Source organism: Ranitomeya imitator, chromosome 1 (assembly GCF_032444005.1).
Source record: "Ranitomeya imitator isolate aRanImi1 chromosome 1, aRanImi1.pri, whole genome shotgun sequence".
NCBI classification, from domain to species: domain Eukaryota; kingdom Metazoa; phylum Chordata; class Amphibia; order Anura; family Dendrobatidae; genus Ranitomeya; species Ranitomeya imitator.
In genome coordinates this window covers 624230759-624251123 of record NC_091282.1, presented here as the reverse complement: position 1 = coordinate 624251123, position 20365 = coordinate 624230759, and the positions used below count along the sequence as shown (strand labels likewise).

The following is a 20365-nucleotide window of genomic DNA, read 5'->3' as shown; positions in this document are numbered from 1 at the left end:
AAAGAGTTGGTGCTTTATAAACCTCCTCAATTTAGCACTCCTCAATGTTTCACTTGCTATGATGCTGCAGTGCTACATATCGAACCAGCAAAGGGTGACAAATGGGCTCTGGATTGGACTGTCAAAAAGTGAGCATGAGAAGTCTGTGTGTGACTTTCCCACAGGCTCTTGACCTTCCCAATACCAATTTTCAGTCCTAGATACACAACTCAGACAATGGGGACACAACACTTAAGCATTGAATTCTGATTTTTCTTTCAATCCAATTGCCATTTATGTAAAAAAAAAATGTCACCGCACATTGCAGTCTCCCTTTACTATCCTTCCTAAAGAATGGGACAATCTAAAACGCTCACTGAATTTGTGAGTGGTAATTTCATTGGATGCCATCTGTGTGGCTTATTTCAGTGGCAAAAATTGCAATCCACTTTGAATGAGGCCTGTCCCACACGTCCAGATAATTCCAGTAGCGGAGAAATCGGTACCAGAGTCATCCGTGTCCTTGTGTCCGTGTGCTCACGTGGCACATCAGTGTGGCACATGTGCGGCAGCCGTGTGCCGTCCGTGTGCCGACTGGGTACCACACACACTGTACAGGAGACAGCGCTAGAGTTAAGCGCTGTCCCCTGCTTTTGGTGCTGAATCCATAATTCATTCCTTCTTCCCAGCAGCATTCACTGGAGAGAAGGAATGAAAAATCTTTTTTTTTGGAGAGAAGAAATGAATGGGGCTTCAGCACCACAAGCTGGGGGGCGGGGGGGTGGTTGCGGCGCTTACTGTAGCGCTGTCTCCTGCACGGCACACGGACTGCACACGGACAGCATCCGTGTGCGGTATGTGTTTTACACGGACCCATTGACTTTAATGGGTCCGTGTGATCCGTACGTTCCCACAAACACTGACATGTCTCCGTGTTTTTCAAACGGACACACGGTCCGTGAAAACACGCTGACATGTGCAGAGGCACATTGATTTTAATGTGTCTACGTGAGTCAGTGTCTCCGGTTCGTGAGGAAACTGTCACCTCACGTACCGGAGCCACTGACGTGTGAAACCGGCCTGATACAGCTCTTCATGCTCAGAGCTGAGGATTCATCACTCATGGTCCTGATAAGATGCAATGAAGACCGGAAGAGTGAGGCTGAGAGGTGAGCGGTATGGGGAGTAAATATCTATATATATATATATATATATATATATATATATATATATATATATATATATATATATATATATATATTTTATGTTTTACATTTTTGATGGCCAAACACAGTTTAGCAAAATGGTGGTTACACTGGTTGGCAATTTGGCAAATGTGGATTTTGGTAATATTCAAGTAGAATTCCATTCCACTGAAAAATATTTGCTCAACTCTACTGGGTGTCAATCAGTAAACAGAAGAAATCACACAAAATATGATTATTAAATGAATTACTTTTTAATGCACTTTATGCACCAATCCTTACACTCTTTACATTGTTATATAATGGCAGAACATGCAGAGATTAGCAGTATAAAATAATTCAGAGAAGAAAAATATCATTTATATTTTCATCTGATTTATCAGATGAATTTATTTCAGAAACTCATAGCATCATCATAATTCTCATCATTTCAAGGCAGAGTGATGTCTTGATGCTCATATTCACCCAAGTGTGTATCTAGAAAAACAAAAGAAATATAAAGGCTATAATATATTTGTCACAATTTTTTTTCTCTTGCTTTTAAATTCTAAATTTTAAAAGTTCACTACAAAAAGGAAGAAGTTTTCACACACCAGCTAGTCTACAAAATCATTAGAAAGTAAAAAATGGTTACAGGTCCTTTACAAGGATAGAAAAATGCCAAATAGGAGAAATCTTGAAAAGTAGCTGAAGATCTGAATGAAACTTTATTTTCTTTATTGCTGAACACCACTGTGGAGACATTATCTTGTAAAGTTTCTATGTCAGTGCCCCCTTTAGTCAAAGGGGTGTTTTTGGGGAGTGCTTACTTTTCCAACCATAAGCAGGCAATAATATACAGGAAAATAAAAGAAAACTCCCTTCAAGAAGGTCAGAACTGGCTTTTATAGTGTGATATATTAAGATTGACATGTCTAATCAGGCCACACCGAGATCTCACGGCTGACACCTTCTCTGATTCAATCCATCATAATTATACCCCATAAAATCATCTTTATTTTATTGGAACTTATATATTAAAAACAGACCTAAAGCAAATTTAAAAAATACAATTTTTTTCTGTTGCAAAACGTGATACAGCCTGCCGTATCCCATGTTGTAATTTTATGGCAGTTGTTATGAAAGGTAATTCAGTACCACAATGGACATAGAGGTCAGCGCACATACAGTGAACTGGCAATAACCCAAAAAACAAGAACGAGCTCTGAGACGTGGGAACTCTGTTGACCGCAATCCCTAATCCTCTCCAACCACACTAAAGGCAGCCGTGGATTGTGCCTAACGCTGCCTATGCAACTCGGCACGGCCTGAGAAACTAGCTAGCCTGAAGATAGAAAATAAGCCTACCTTGCCTCAGAGAAATACCCCAAAGGAAAAGGCAGCCCCCACATATAATGACTGTGAGTAAGATGAAAAGACAAACGTAGAGATGAAATAGATTTAGCAAAGTGAGGCCCAACTTTCTGAACAGAGCGAGGATAGGAAAGGTAACTTTGCGGTCAACACAAAACCCTACAAAAACCACGCAAAGGGGGCAAAAAGACCCTCCGTACCGAACTAACGGCACGGAGGTACACCCTCTGCGTCCCAGAGCTTCCAGCAAGCAGAAAAAAACAAATTGACAAGCTGGACAGAAAAAAACAGCAAACAAATAGCAAAGAGGAACTTAGCTATGCAGAGCAGCAGGCCACAGGAACGATCCAGGAGGAAACAGGTCCAATACTAGAACATTGACTGGAAGCCAGGATCAAAGCACTAGGTGGAGTTAAATAGAGAAGCACCTAACGACTTCACCACATCACCTGAGGAAGGAAACTCAGAAGCCGCAGTACCACTTTCCTCCACCAACGGAAGCTCACAGAGAGAACCAGCCGAAGTACCACTTGTGACCACAGGAGGGAGCTCTGCCACAGAATTCACAACAGTACCCCCCCTTGAGGAGGGGTCACCGAACCCTCACCAGAGCTCCCAGGACGACCAGGATGAGCCATATGAAAGGCACGAACAAGATCGGGAGCATGGACATCAGAGGCAAAGACCCAGGAATTATCTTCCTGAGCATAACCCTTCCACTTAACCAGATACTGGAGTTTCCGCCTTGAAACACGAGAATCCAAAATCTTCTCCACAATATACTCCAACTCCCCCTCCACCAAAACCGGGGCAGGAGGATCAACAGATGGAACCATAGGTGCCACGTATCTCCGCAACAATGACTTATGGAATACGTTATGTATGGAAAATGAATCTGGAAGGGTCAGACGAAAAGACACAGGATTAAGAACCTCAGAAATCCTATACGGACCAATAAAACGAGGTTTAAACTTAGGAGAGGAAACCTTCATAGGAATATGACGAGAAGATAACCAAACCAAGTCCCCAACCCGAAGTCGGGGACCCACACAGCGTCTGCGATTAGCAAAACGTTGAGCCTTCTCCTGGGACAAAGTCAAATTGTCCACCACATGAGTCCAAATCTGCTGCAACCTGTCCACCACAGTATCCACACCAGGACAGTCCGAAGACTCAACCTGCCCTGAAGAGAAACGAGGATGGAACACAGAGTTGCAGAAAAACAGTGAAACCAAGGTAGCTGAGCTGGCCCGATTATTAAGGGCGAACTCAGCCAAAGGCAAAAAGGACACCCAGTCGTCCTGATCAGCAAAAACAAAGCATCTCAGATATGTTTCCAAGGTCTGATTGGTTCGTTCGGTCTGGCCATTAGTCTGAGGATGGAAAGCCGAGGAAAAAGACAAGTCAATGCCCATCCTACCACAAAAGGCTCGCCAAAACCTCGAAACAAACTGGGAACCTCTGTCAGAAACGATATTCTCCGGAATGCCATGCAAACGAACCACATGCTGGAAAAACAATGGCACCAAATCAGAGGAGGAAGGCAATTTAGACAAGGGTACCAAATGGACCATCTTAGAGAAGCGATCACAGACCACCCAAATGACTGACATCTTTTGAGAGACAGGAAGATCTGAAATAAAATCCATAGAGATATATGTGTCCAAGGCCTCTTCGGGACCGGCAAGGGCAAAAGCAACCCACTGGAACGAGAACAGCAGGGCTTAGCCCGAGCAAAAATCGCACAGAACTGCACAAAAGTACGCACATCCCGCGACAGAGATGGCCACCAAAAGGATCTAGCCACCAACTCTCTGGTACCAAAGATTCCAGGATGACCAGCCAACACGAACAATGAACCTCAGAGATAACTTTATTCGTCCACCTATCAGGGACAAACAGTTTCTCCGCTGGGCAACGATCAGGTTTATTAGCCTGAAATTTTTGCAGCACCCGCCGCAAATCAGGGGAGATGGCAGACACAATTACTCCCTCTTTGAGGATACCCGCCGGCTCAGATACACCCGGAGAGTCGGGCACAAAACTAGACAGAGCATCCGCCTTCACATTTTTAGAGCCCTGAAGATATGAAATCACAAAGTCAAAACGGGCAAAAAACAACGACCAACGAGCTTGTCAAGGATTCAACCGCTTGGCGGACTCGAGATAAGTCAAGTTCTTATGATCAGTCAAGACCACCACGCGATGCTTAGCTCCTTCAAGCCAATGACGCCACTCCTCAAATGCCCACTTCATGGCCAGCAACTTTCGATTGCCAACATCATAATTTCGCTCACCAGGCGAAAACTTCCTGGAAAAGAAGGCGCATGGTTTCATCACCGAGAAATCAGAACTTCTCTGCGACAAAACAGCCCCTGCTCCAATCTCATAAGCATCAACATCAACCTGGAACGGAAGCGAAACATCTGGTTGACACAACACAGGGGCAGAAGAAAAACGACGCTTCAACTCTTGAAAAGCTTCCACCGCAGCAGAAGACCAATTGACCAAATCAGCACCTTTCTTGGTCAAATCGGTCAATGGTTTAGCAATACTAGAAAAATTGCAGATGAAGCGACGATAAAAATTAGCAAAGCCCAGGAACTTTTGCAGACTTTTCAGAGATGTCGGCTGAGTCCAATTATGGATGGCTTGGACCTTAACAGGATCCATCTCGATAGTAGAAGGGGAAAAGATGAACCCCAAAAATGAAACCTTCTGAACACCAAAAAGACACTTTGATCCCTTCACAAACAAAGAATTAGCACGCAGGACCTGAAACACCGTTCTGACCTGCTTCACATGAGACTCCCAATCATCCGAGAAGATCAAAATGTCATCTAAGTACACAATCAGGAATTTATCCAGGTACTCTCGGAAGATGTCATGCATAAAGGACTGAAACACTGATGGAGCATTGGCAAGTCCGAATGGCATTACTAGATACTCAAAATGGCCCTCGGGCGTATTAAATGCAGTTTTCCACTCATCGCCTCGCTTAATACGCACAAGATTATACGCACCACGAAGATCTATCTTGGTGAACCAACTAGCCCCCTTAATCCGAGCAAACAAATCAGATAACAATGGCAAGGGGTACTGAAATTTAACCGTGATCTTATTTAGAAGGCGGTAATCTATACAAGGTCTCAGTGAACCATCCTTCTTGGCTGCAAAAAAGAACCCTGCTCCCAATGGCGACGATGACGGGCGAATATGCCCCTTCTCCAAAGACTCCTTCACATAACTCCGCATAGCGGCGTGCTCAGGCACAGATAAATTAAACAGTCGACCTTTTGGGAATTTGCTACCAGGAATCAAATCGATAGCACAATCACAATCCCTATGCGGAGGTAGGGTATCGGACTTGGGCTCATCAAATAAATCCCGGTAATCAGACAAGAACTCAGGAACCTCAGAAGGGGTGGATGACGAAATAGACAGAAATGGGACATCACCATGTACCCCCTGACAACCCCAGCTGGACACAGACATGGATTTCCAATCTAAAACTGGATTATGGACTTGTAGCCATGGCAACCCCAACACGACCACATCATGCAGATTATGCAACACCAGAAAGCGAATAACCTCCTGATGTGCAGGAGCCATGCACATGGTCAGCTGGGTCCAGTACTTAAGCTTATTCTTGGCCAAAGGCGTAGCATCAATTCCTCTCAATGGAATAGGACACTGCAAGGACTCCAAGAAAAACCCACAACGCCTAGCATACTCCAAGTCCATCAAATTCAGGTCAGCGCCTGAGTCCACAAATGCCATGACAGAATACGATGACAAAGAGCAGATCAAGGTAACGGACAGAAGAAATTTTGACTGTACCGTACCAATGGTGGCAGACCTAGCGAACCGCTTAGTGCGCTTAGGACAATCAGAGATTGCATGAGTGGAATCACCACAGTAGAAACACAGCCCATTCAGACGTCTGTGTTCTTGCCGTTCAACTCTGGTCAAAGTCCTATCGCACTGCATTGGCTCAGGTTTAAGCTCAGGTAATACCGCCAAATGGTGCACAGATTTACGCTCGCGCAAGCGTCGACCGATCTGAATGGCCAAAGACATAGACTCATTCAGACCAGCAGGCATAGGAAATCCCACCATGACATCTTTAAGGGCTTCAGAGAGACCTTTTCTAAAAATAGCTGCGAGCGCACCTTCATTCCACTGAGTGAGTACGGACCACTTTCTAAATTTCTGACAATATACCTCTATTTCATCCTGACCCTGACACAGAGCCAGCAAATTCTTCTCTGCCTGATCCACAGAATTAGGCTCATCGTACAGCAATCCGAACGCCAGGAAAAATGCATCGATATTACTTAATGCAGGATTCCCTGGCGCAAGGGAAAATGCCCAGTCCTGAGGATCGCCACGCAAAAAATAAATAACGATCCTAACTTGTTGAACTGGGTCACCAGAGGAGCGAGGTTTCAAAGCCAGAAATAGTTTACAATTATTTTTGAAACTCAGAAATTTAGTTCTATCTCCAAAAAACAAATCAGGAATAGGGATTCTCGGTTCTAACATAGAATTCTGAACCACAAAGTCTTGAATACTTTGCACTCTTGACGTGAGCTGATCCACACATGAAGACAGACCTTTAATGTCCATTGCTACACCTGTGTCCTGAACCACCCAAATGTCTAGGGGAAAAAAAAGGCAAAACACAGTGCAAAGAAAAAAAATGGTCTCAGAACTTCTTTTTTCCCTCTATTGAGAATCATTAGTACTTTGGCTTCCAGTACTGTTATGAAAGGTAATTCAGTACCACAATGGACATAGAGGTCAGCGCACATACAGTGACCTGGCAATAACCCAAAAAACAAGAACGAGCTCTGAGACGTGGGAACTCTGTTGACCGCCATCTCTAATCCTCTCCAACCACACTAAAGGCAGCCGTGGATTGCGCCTAACGCTGCCTATGCAACTCGGCACGGCCTGAGAAACTAGCTAGCCTGAAGATAGAAAATAAGCCTACCTTGCCTCAGAGAAATACCCCAAAGGAAAAGGCAGCCCCCACATATAATGACTGTGAGTAAGATGAAAAGACAAACGTAGAGATGAAATAGATTTAGCAAAGTGAGGCCCAACTTTCTGAACAGAGCGAGGATAGGAAAGGTAACTTTGCGGTCAACACAAAACCCTACAAAAACCACGCAAAGGGGGCAAAAAGACCCTCCATACCGAACTAACAGCACGGAGGTACACCCTCTGCGTCCCAGAGCTTCCAGCAAGCAGAAAAAAACAAATTGACAAGCTGGACAGAAAAAAACAGCAAACAAATAGCAAAGAGGAACTTAGCTATGCAGAGCAGCAGGCCACAGGAACGATCCAGGAGGAAACAGGTCCAATACTAGAACATTGACTGGAAGCCAGGATCAAAGCACTAGGTGGAGTTAAATAGAGAAGCACCTAACGACTTCACCACATAACCTGAGGAAGGAAACTCAGAAGCCGCAGTACCACTTTCCTCCACCAATGGAAGCTCACAGAGAGAACCAGCCGAAGTACCACTTGTGACCACAGGAGGGAGCTCTGCCACAGAATTCACAACAGGCAGTGACATGAAGCTGTCTGCAGACCTAACACATTACAGCCCGCCGTATCCCAGGATGTCATTTTGTGGCAGTGATATGAAGCTGTCTGCAGACCTCATGCACATTAAAATATTTTTTTTTCTGTTGCTAATCGTGATACATCCCGCTATATCCAACCTTTTCATTTAGTGGTGTTGAAATTGTGCAGAGCTGTTGCAAATTAAAAAGTATTTATTTTATTTTTTTTACAAACGTGATACAGCAGGCGAGACCTGAGTTTGAAATTGTTTTGAGTCTATCTTCTACATTATTATCATCTTTGGCATCTAAAATCATACAAGTATCTTTTATGTGTAGCTTGAGATGTGCATCAGTTAGGCTAGTTTCACATTTACGGTCGGGAGGGCTGGGGATGGCAGAATACTACCTCCTTTCTTCCTCCTTGAATTTGGAGTTTCCATGCAGTCACCATGGACGCATCAGCATACAATGCACGTCCCTGTATACCCAATGTTAAAGATAGGCATGCAGGGCAAGGCAGGACACATGGAGCAGTAGGCAGAGCGTAGGCGGGGCTTCAATGAGGAAGAAGGGAGGAAGTATGCTGCCATCCGCAGCCCTTCCACCGGCAAATGTGAAACCAACCTTACTCCTATCTTCTGACGAGCATCAAACGCTATCTTGTAATTGGCTATTGGGGTGTGATTGAATCTGGTGAACGCTCCTTAATCATACCCATCCCTAGCATTGTTGCATGTACTAGGGTGATTGAGCTATCTAGCACCAGACTGTGCCATTCAGCACTAGGCACGAGTATACTTCATCTATTAGCAGCGACTGCCAGGGCGGCACCGTGCGCAACTAGTGCACTTTCCTGGCCCTAGTTAGGGTGGTAAGTGGCGTCCGCCAGAGCGGTGCTGTACGCACTTAGTGCAGTAAAACTTTATTTAGTTTTTCCCTGGCACCGCACTTGCGGCGCCAAGCGCTTGTGGTCTAGACGGGCTCTAATCCCATGTCCTTGGGGCAGAGTCCTGTGACCTAATACTAGTGTTCACTCCGTGGTATTGCGGCTCTGTGACGCAACAGGGTTCACCTCCTTACATACCGGGTCAAGCTAACCAGCGTGTGTTTATGTTATACCACCATATACTGCCGGCCATTACCGAGCAGCAGATGTCATCTCTGCACGGTGAACCCCGGGCTGCGAACACACCTGATATCTTCTTTATTACTATTTGGTGTGTTCTGCCAGCCCTAACAACTTCTTGCACTACACTATTTACAATGAGCAATGTTCTCCATCTAGTGGCAGCCTAAGAATGGCAGAATGTTCTCTTAAAAATATGTCTAATTGTTTATTCTTTATAGGTCGAGGTAAGAAGTAAAAATAGGAGTCAAGTTAGATTTTCTACAACATCCTGGTGTCAACCTGGAGCTCACATTTATCTTCAAAATTTAGTTCCAGATTTTAGAGGCTGTGCAGTTCCATGTACTGTCTCACTATTTTATTTTTTAGTCTGAATCTTTTAATTCTATATTTCACAGGCTATGTGAGGTTGTCTGAATCTTTTGTACCTGTGATGGACACCGTATCAGACTCACCACCAGAGACTGTATGCGTGTCCAAAGATGTGCTGGGGAAACCTGAGGAGTTTTTGCAGTGGAATGTGAGCACGGCTGAAACAGTGCTGCAGGAGGAACAGGACCTGTAACACGTGACCACTGGGGGAGTGACTGGAGGCAAAACTAGGTCCCGGACTGCTAGCAGGGATAGTGGAACCCAGTAGAGCTGGGAGAATAGTCAATAGAGCTGAGGCCAGATCAGAGGGCAGCGCAGTAACAAGTGGGTAACACGAATGGTAAGAAGCAAGCTGGGAGTCAGAAGCCAGAGAGAGCAATGCAGTACCAGGGGAACAGGCGGAATGGAAGTCAGGGACGTAGCCGGGGTAGAACCAAGAGTAACACAGAAATTACAGAATCAGCAGACAAATATCAAATTGGAGACAGACCGGATAATACACAAAGCAATCGTACAGAAGCAGTCAATATACACATGTATACAAGGGTCAGCTACTCAGCCAGGGACGGACTTATCACTGACAACAAGCACAGCACCAGTGCAGTTACTTACAGCCCTCCCCAAACCAAAGAGAGGCCACATAGGATTAACCCTAGAAGGACCGTAATAGAAACTCCCGACAGACCATGACAGTGCCCATATTTTTATTTTATATTTGTATAGATATGCAATATTCCTACACATAAAGCCATGTATACAAGCTCAAAAGTATCCACTCTCAAAACAAAAGTACTTTTTATAGTATTTATGTATTCAAGCGTACAGCACGGTGGCGCAGTGGTTAGCACTGCCGCCTTGCAGCACTGGGGTCCTGGGTTCTAATCCCACCCAGGACAACATCTGCAAAGAGTTTGTATGTTCTCTCCGTGTTTGCGTGGGTTTCCTCCGGGCACTCCGGTTTCCTCCCACATTCCAAAGACATACTGATAGGGATTCTAGATTGTGAGCCCCATCAGGGACAGTGATGATAATGTGTGCAAAAACTGTAAAGCGCTGCGGAATATGTTAGCGCTATATAAAAATAAAGATTATTATTATTATTATTATTACTATGAAACTGAATAGTTGTATATTTTTTGTTTTTACTTTAATTTTTTAACAAACGTAACTTTTTACTTCGGATTTGCTGCTTTTAACAATAAATAAATTTTATAGTACAACTTATCATCCTTTCATCTTTTATTGTTAGTCATGAAATAATGTGCTTTCAAAAAAATAAATTATGAACGTATATTTTAAAGTGTAAACTATAAATGTATCTAGAATACACATAATAAAAATATTTACTATAAACAGATACAAACCATTATAAGAATTTGCCTTGCTTGTTTTTTTCTCAACAACCCCATCGTTAATATTGGGCTCAGACAAAAAGTCATCAACATCATCATATCCATTTTCTTGCCCTAGAATAACATTTTAATATTTCATGTTATGCAGGTGTACTTTTTTATCCTAGCAATATAGCAAAATAAGCTTTGTAGAAAGTCTGACAACACTTTGATAAAGGATGTAAGCATGCCTTGAAAAAACATTCACCACAGAAACTTAGGCTATATTCACACTTTGCGGATTTTGCTGCGGATCCGCAGCGGATTTGACCGCTGCGGATCTGCAGCAGTTTCCCATGAGTTTACAGAACAATGTAAACCTATGGGAAACAAAAAACGCAGTGCACATGCTGCGGAAAAAAAACGCGCGGAAACGCTGCGGATTACATTCCACAGCATGTCACTTCTTTTCTGAGGATTTTCACCTGCTCCAATAGAAAACTGCAGAAGAAACCGCAGTAAAAACCGCGATAAATCCGCAGTAAAAACTGCGACGGGTTTTCACTGCGGATTTTGGAATTCTGCTGCGGAAAAATCCGCAGTGGAATCTGCAAAGTGTGAACATAGCCTTAGTCAATGTGACCCAATAGTACAGCAGGGAGCCAGGGAACCACTGCACCAGACATGTTTCACTTAGAAAGTTTTGTCTGGGGTGGTTTGGTGCTGGAATGTAGAATATTTAGCAAACACATAACCAATGAGAGACAAAATACAGATATATTAATGCAGCCTTCTGTAGCGCTACTGCTAGCTCCCCTGTATAGTGTCCCTTTCTCCCTCTATGCAGGGACGCCGGCTTACTCACTGACCTGGCCTTAAGCGCGGCCCTCGGAGTGCTCTTGCTTCCTGCTTCCTGTGTGCGCGCCACAGTCCCAACTTTGAAATTTCAAAGTGTAAATTTTTACTGCAGATGTTCTGTCATTTCGATTCTCTGAAACCTTTTGCCTTTTTTGTCTATACTAAAACCACATATTTCCATTGTTTTTCATGTGTGTAGGTGAGTACAAATTTCTACATTGTTAGTTGTTTTTAGGATATAAATAAATAGTACAATGGCAGCTCACCCCTCTTGAGTCGCAAATCCTTGGGATGCCATAATGGTATAAAAACAGGTCAATCCAGGATGGTTTAGTCTTCAATCAACACTTAAAGGGACTCTGTCACCTGAATTTGGAGGGAAAAATCTTCAGCCACAGAGGCGGGGTTTTCGGGTGTTTGATTCACCCTTTCCTTACCCGATGTCTGCATGCTGGCTGCAATATTGGATTGAAGTTCATTCTCTGTCCTCCGTAGTACATGCCTGCACAAGGCAATCTTGCCTTGCGCAGGCGTGTACTATGGAGGACAGAGAATGAACTTCAATCCAATATTGCAGCCAGCAGGTAAGGAAAGGGTGAATCAAACACCCGAAAACCCCACCTCTATGGCTGAAAATTGTTCCATCCAAATTCAGGTGACAGAGTCCCTTTAAGTAGCAAAATAAATTCAAGGAAGCGTCAACAACACAAACATATGGCACTCAGGCGGCATAAAGCAAGAGGGCTCCTGGCTCTCGCGTTTCAGATCATGGTGATCCTAATCACAATCTTATCACCAAGAATCATGATCTGAAATGTGTAATCCTCTAGCCTTCTACTTTTTCTGTCATATGAAGCTATAGAGGTATATAATTATAGTGCTTTGGCACAAAGCACTATATTGTAATCTGATCGTAGTTAACGTCTTATTATTATTATTCAGTCCGCAATTAATGCTGCCCGAACCGCTGCACCCACAGACTCCAGTGAGGCGTCATTTCGAAGCCAGCGTCCATGAGAGGTGTGCTAAGTATTTTTCGTGTCGATCGGATTTGTAGTTTTGGCGCAATTTGCGTTTCAAAATTTTCCCCCCCCACATTGGAATGCATTGTCTCAATGTATTTCAATAGGGAAATTTTCCCATAGGGTTATTGCAGCGCAGATACCTGGTCGTTGCAGTATGACACTCTGCCACTAAGGGGAGTGATGGTACGTCTGATGGCACTGAAGGAATTCTTCTGACCAGGTATCACCAGCACACATTACACTTCACACTCCGGCCACTAGGGGGAGCAAAAGACTTTATTTATTGGGCCCCTCCTCACACTCGTAAAACTAGGGGTCGGATAGAAAGTTAGTCAGAAGCTGACTGGGTTGGATTCAGGCAACATCCCGTGGCAGGGGGTGTTGCAGGGAGAAGACACAGGGGGGGTCCCTGTCAGGCGTGGGAACCTGGCAGGTGCCTAGTGAACAGAACAGAACGTTACGGAACCGCACCTGCACCTCCTTGCGGCGGTATCCTAAGAAAAAGACAAGAAAGGAAGGATATTGTGGAACAGTGTAAACGAGATCTAGCAACAAGGAGTACCAGTAGGAGTCGTGCCGTGAGACCGAAGCAACATCCTACTTAGGCGTGTAGCCAGTGGCCGGAACACCGCGGAAGTAACTGACTCTAGGCCTTACTTCAAACTCCGCAGGACAGTTAATTATAGGTTGGCTGTCTACCTTAAATTTCCTTAGAAGACATAGGGGGCAAAATTGGGAGAGGGGCGTCTCTAGGGTCCCAGAAGACCTCCAAGCCTTCTCGTCATACGGGTGCGTCCTAGCCAAAACATACTGGGGGACGAGAAACTAGTAACATCTGGAACTAACGAGACAGAGAAAGCTGTAAAGAACGAATGAAACGAGAACAGCAGTTGTGAGGACTATTCCGAATGCTCAGCAGGGTAGAACTACAACACAAAGGCGCTAGTGGTGGGCAACGATTTCCATCTGCGAGGGAAACTCTGGAAGTGCCCATCAGACCAGCCTGTCTCTGATAGCCCTGTTAAACGTGCTCTGGATTGAGGAGCTTGAAGTCTTCAGTAAAGAGGTAAAGAGACTGCAACCTTGTGTCCTCGTTATTGCCCGCACCTCACACCATCCCCATCCACCTTACTGGGAAGCCCTGGGGACACACTTCACCTGTGGGAAGGTATACCATCCAGCTGCTATTCCATCACCCCAGCGGACCCCACAGCAGCGTCCGTCACCCTGACCGAACACCACAGGTGGCGTCACGAACCCCTGACAGACTGCACCACCTTTATTGGACGCCCCTTAGCAGGGACGCGGACCGGGTCTAGCCACTGTGACAGCCTCAGAACCGAACCAGAGAGGCCCGATACCGAGAACTCGTGGCCCTGTGTCTGGGGGCGCTCCAACTTGGCGTCACGAACAGGATCGTACTTAAGCCTGAAGAATCAGGTCATGTGTGCCTTGGAACTGTGATTGAAACGTGTTTGAACTGGGATTTATTGCAAAGACTGTGTATTGCTATCTGCCGCAAGATTCCCGCCAAAACCGCCGCCATTGCTGTGCCACGAGGAGCGCAGGAGAAGAAGGGCGTGGAAGTGGGCGTGAGCAAGCTGAAGAGCGCGAAAAGTAATGGCCGCCCAGTCTAAATATTTCTGTACTTTGAGGACGTGTCAGTCAGCAGCTGGGATCCGCCTCCTGATCCTCAGTGGAGGGCGGAGACAAAGAAAATGATACCGCCCACGAAGGAGAGAGCGGGAAAAGGACAAGGAGGGAGAAGAAGTGAACCACGTGGGAGACGCCATGACAAGCCGAACGGGATCGGAGCGTGGGGTCGGAGCAGAGGACTCCCCCAACTACCCAGAGAGATACCGCGGCCAGGCGTCACCTGTTGGCCCCGACTTCCTGCAGGCCGGAGTGGACGAGCTCAGCGATCAACTCCGGCGGACGCAGCTGAGCACTGAGGCCGGGTGGAAGGAGACCGTCAACGGGGGCCTCACCAGACGTCTGTCGGCAGCCTCGTGTGGTCCGGAGCGAGAAAGAAGTTCCAGCGCTCCGAAGCCAGAAAGCAAGGCCCTGCCAGAAAGCGAGATACTGCAAACAGAGATGACAACGCCACAGCGCAAGGCCCCGCAGTCAGCGTTCCAGATCCCAGCGGAGACGGAGCAGGCTGGCACCGAAGGGACCGCATCTGAAGCAGGTATGAAGAATGATCCTGCCCTAGTGACAGAAGACTGCAATAATTGTAAAGACAGATTTGCCTAGAAGAAGTTAACTAATGCAAAATATACTTTTTTTAAATATCTTTTGAAATGTAATATTTAAGCTAAATGCAGTGTAAATCTTTAAAAATAATATCTACAATAAAAAGCAAGCAAAGTATGAAAATATACAGACCTTTTTTGTTGTCTTTCCCTTCAGAATTAAAGGACAATTTATCATCCACATCATCATATCCATTTTCCAGCTCTAGAACACAAATTATAATAATTGGTATAACACAATTGCCCCAATAGTTGACAAGACAAAACCAGTTATTTTTGCAGTGCAATACAAATTTATTTAATTTGTAAGATTCATCCTAAAGTAGCTTATACTAATCATTAATTAGCTAATTATTAAATGCTGGTTCTCATCCATTACTTTCCTTCTGTTAAAGACAAGCCATAAAAAATATATTAATAACTGTTAGTGACAGGAAAGATATATATCTTGGTACTCTGTTAGCCACTAGATAGAAAAATCCATGTTTGTTTATTTTCTTTTTTTTTCTGTGATGTGTTGTGCATAAATATGTGATTCCCCAGAATTTCTTTTAGTCTATGCCTGATGAAGAGAGTCTCAAAAGCTTGCAATTTGTTACCATCTTTTTAGTTAGCCATTAACAGGTATCAACCACTGAAGAATCTCAATTCTAAATATTTTTCTAATTGTTAGTGAGTGTATTATTTTTTTGGCAATAATTTTATACTTTACCATATACCGATCTATGTTAATTTAATATATAATCTTTGGAATTTTCACCCTGGCCAATAATGCTTTTATAAACTAACTTCCTGTTTCAAAAATGTCACATGTACATTAGCCACCATGAACAGACTCGATCTTTATCTTATAGTAAAACATCTAATCAGCATGTTCTGTGACATCAACCACTGTGATTGTCAACTTATAATGAGGTGTTACCAGTTATTATAATCCTGGAAGTGTTGCTGAAAACTCTTCCTGAAATGACAGGATATACGAGATTAAAATTGTTTGGAAAATTAAAAGTTTTAGCAAAATGTAATTCCAAGAGATGTTCTCATGGAAGGGACAAAAGAATATTTGTAGATTTGTACGTATTAAACACCTGTTTCGGGGAGAGAGATAGAATGGGACTGCGACCTTGGAGTTTTCCAGGACTTGTGTTATCAACACCCAAGGGTTAAGGTACCGTCACACATAACGATATTGTTAACGATATCGTTGCTTTTTGTGACGTAGCAACGATATCGTTAACGGAATCGTTATGCGTGACAGCGACCAACAATCAGGCCCCTGCTGGGAGATCGTTGGTCGCTGGGGAATGATCAGGACTTTATTTCGTCGCTGGATCACCCGCTGACATCGCGGAATCGGCGTGAGTGACGCTGATTCAGCGATGTCTTCACTGGTACCCAGGGTAAACATCGGGTTACTAAGCGCAGGGCCGCGCTTAGCAACCCGATGTTTACCCTGGTTACCATTGTAAAAGTAAAAAAAAAACACTACATACTTACATTCCTGTCGCGTCTTTCAGCGTCAGCTTCCCTGCGTCCCCCAGTGTCAGCGCCGGCCGGCCGTAAAGCAGAGCACAGCGGTGATGTCACTGCTCTGCTTTCCGGCCAGCGCTTACACAGTGCAGGGAAGCTGAGGCCGGGGGACGCGACAGGAATGTAAGTATGTAGTGGTTTTTTTTTTACTTTTACAATGGTAACCAGGGTAAACATCGGGTTACTAAGCGCGGCCCTGCGCTTAGTAACCCAATGTTTACCCTGGTTACCCGGGGACTTCGGCATCGTTGGTCGCTGGAGAGCTGTCTGTGTGACAGCTCTCCAGCGACCACACAACGACTTACCAACGATCACGGCCAGGTCGTATCGCTGGTCGTGATCGTTGGTAAATCGTTAAGTGTAACTGTACCTTTAGATAAGCAGGCATATTGGGGGTAGAGATTTTAAGAGATGATCACTTCAAGTATCTTTTTGTATAAATAATGTCATACGAAATTAATTACACAAATAGATATTAACCAATATTCAAGGAGAATTTGGAGAGATTACTCTCAGTTTTTGCTCAGTTTCTACAACAGAAAGACTTCCTGGGCACTGGGATTTGCTGAAAAAAGTGGCATGCACTCTCAGCAGGTGTGAACGAAATGGTTAAAGGGAACCTGTCACCCCGAAAATCGCGGCCGAGGTAAGCCCACCGGCATCAGGGGCTTATCTACAGCATTCTGTAATGCTGTAGATAAGCCCCCGATGTTACCTGAAAGAGGAGAAAAAGACGTTATATTATACTCACCCAGGGGTGGTCCCGCTGCTGGTCAGGTCGGATGGGCGTCTCCGGTCCGCTGCGGCGCCTCCTATCTTCATTACAAGACGTCCTGTTCTGATCTTCAGCCACAGCTCCGGCGCAGGCGTACTTTGCTCTGCCCTCTTGAGGGCAGAGGATAGTACTGCAGTGCGCAGGCGCCGGAAAGGTCAGAGGCTCGGCGCCTGCGCACTGCAGTACTTTGTCTGAACAACAGGGCAGAGCAAAGTACGCCTGCGCCGGAGCCGTGGCTGAAGATCAGAAGAGGGCGTCTTGTAATGAAGATGGGAGGCGCCGCAGCGGACCGGAGACGCCCATCCGACCAGACCAGCAGCGGGACCGCCCCTGGGTGAGTATAATATAACGTCTTTTTCTCCTCTTTCAGGTAACATCGGGGGCTTATCTACAGCATTGCAGAATGCTGTAGATAAGCCCCTGATGCCGGTGGGCATACCTCACCCGCGATTTTCGGGGTGACAGGTTCCCTTTAATGTCTGTTCTTTTAAACTGAATAAAATGCAAGAAAATAGTGATATGCAAGAATGACTTATGTTCCAAGTTATCATCTGTCTACGAACAGATATTTTTATGGCCGTTTTTATGCTTTTTCTTACAATTCCCAGAAATTGTCAAGGACACATTGTGGTTTCCAAATTCAATGACAACATAGGACAACCACCCAAAATTCTGTGGATTCAGTCTAAATTCTCTTGAACCAGGTCACTCTGACAAATGGAAAGTTCTCCCACATTCTTTCATGTAATTTATTTTGTATCCCAGGATGTTTTTGACAACCCATTCTATAACTCATGTTTCTGCCAAATTATTGTGTAATGCCTCAATTCCCTTTGATCTTGCTTTCTGAAAGATCAACATAACCAAAATTAATAATAATAATAATAATAATTTTATTTATATAGCGCCAACATATTCTGCAGCGCTTTACAAATTATAGAGGGGACTTGTACAGACAATAGACATTACAGCATAACAGAAATCACAGTTCAAAATAGATACCAGGAGGAATGAGGGCCCTGCTCGCAAGCTTACAAACTATGAGGCAAATGGGAGACACGAGAGGTGGATGGTAACAATTGCTTTAGTTATTCGGACCAGCCATAGTGTAAGGCTCGGGTGTTCATGTAAAGCTGCATGAACCAGTTATCAGCCTAAGTATGTAGCAGTACAGACACAGAGGGCTATTAACTGCATAAAGTGTATGAGAACATGATGCGAGGAACCCAATTATGTTTTGTTTTGTTTTTTTAATGGGCCACGCAGGGATAGTTAGGTTAATGCGTTGAGGCGGTAGGCTAATCTGAACAAATTAGTTTTTAGGGTACGCTTAAAACTGTGGGGATTGGGGATTAATCGTATTAACCTAGGTAGTACATTCCAAAGAATCGACGCAGCACGTGTAAAGTCTTGGAGACGGGAGTGGGAGGTTCTGATTATTGAGGATGCTAACCTGAGGTCATTAGCGGAGCGGAGGGTATGGGTAGGGTGGTAGACTGTAATAATCAGAGACTATTTGGAAAGACAAGGACTCGGTACTCTGATTATTACTCATAGCTTGGGTACCTAAACAGAAAAAAGCTGAGAAGGAATAAAATTCCCGACTCTAACACAGGCACGTTTCCTATCCTCATCTAGGAAAAAAAAATTATTCCTCATATTACAGCAATGTGAATTTCCAATAGACATGAATTAGAAGGGTTTTTCGGGAGTCTATGAAGCTGTTCATAAACCGGATTTAAGAGGCTTCAAAAACTCTTCAAAACACCTAATACATCTTCTCACGTCAACAATTAGATTCCAAGCTAATAAATATAACAATATTAAACTTACCAGATTTGTGAGAGAGCTCGTTTTTTCTTATCAAGTTTAAGTGAACCTCTTCATACACTGGTTCTGAAGGACGAAATGGTTGAAGAGCTAATATAAATTTAAATAAAGCAAGAATACTACATTTAGAAGTAAGTCTATTTTAAAATGAAAATAAAACACTGGAATTACTAAGAAAATATAAAAAATAAAAATTGAATACATTTTATGTACTAAAGATGCCTGTTGGCACTGTGTTTATATCTACCCAAAGCCCTGAAAATTAAGACTGATATTTTGTACCTCAGTCTTAAGTGTGTGAATTAGTAAAGTAGGCCAAATTAATTAAGAGGCATAACCACGACTCCACAAAGTGATACAGAAAGTTAAAGAGATGATTATGTGATGCCAGCATGGACAGGAGCATGGCTGATAAAACACTAATTATACTCACATACAGTTGTGCTCAAAAGTTTCCATAATATGGCAAACTTTTTGCTTTCTTGGCCTTTTTTCAAAGAATATGCATGATAGCACTAAAACTTTTTCTCCACTCGTGGATAGTGGTTGGGTGAAGCCATTTATTGTCAAACTATTGTGTTTTCTCTTTCTAAATCACAATGACAACCCAAAACATCCAAATGACCCTCATCAAAAGTTCACATACCTAATTTCCGGGCTGATGATTGCAAATTTACCTCCAGTATTTACTGATAACTTGTTGCATTCATCTTTCCTTCAACTTTGTCCATGTTTCCTGTGCCTTTGTAGCTCACACATCCCCAAAAATCAGCGATCCACCTCTGTGCTTTACATTAAGAATGGTGTTCCTTTCATAATTAACCTTGTCAGTAGCGTAGCTACCAGGGGGGGGCAGAGGCTGCGGCCGCCCCGGGCCCACCGCTCACAGGGGCCCACCTGGAGCTACACTACACTTAATTATATCAGCGTGCACAGCCCGCTGATATAGTTAATCTCCATGTTCCGTTGTAGAGCAGGGACACACGATCTCCCTGCTCTACTGCGAGCAGTGACCGGGGAGAGCCAGAGGAACTCATGCAGGAGGGAGGAGGATAGGTGCCGGCACTGTACCTGTCTGCTGGCTCCAGTATACAGCAGAGTCACGCCCACATTGCACGCTGTGTGAGCGTGTCTGCTCTGCTGCAGAGAGGTC

General features: G+C 44.3%; 1 long non-coding RNA gene across 1 annotated transcript; it reads right to left on the bottom strand.

Annotated features, from left to right (window-relative positions):
* Positions 1-1451: 1451 nt before the first annotated feature.
* Positions 1452-20110, bottom strand: LOC138657971 (uncharacterized). Its single transcript, XR_011317278.1, has 5 exons — positions 19859-20110; positions 19216-19302; positions 15211-15282; positions 10976-11077; positions 1452-1661 (listed from the first exon to the last, which is right to left on the bottom strand). It is a non-coding gene; the product is annotated as an uncharacterized lncRNA (long non-coding RNA).
* Between the last annotated feature and the right edge of the window lie 255 nt (positions 20111-20365).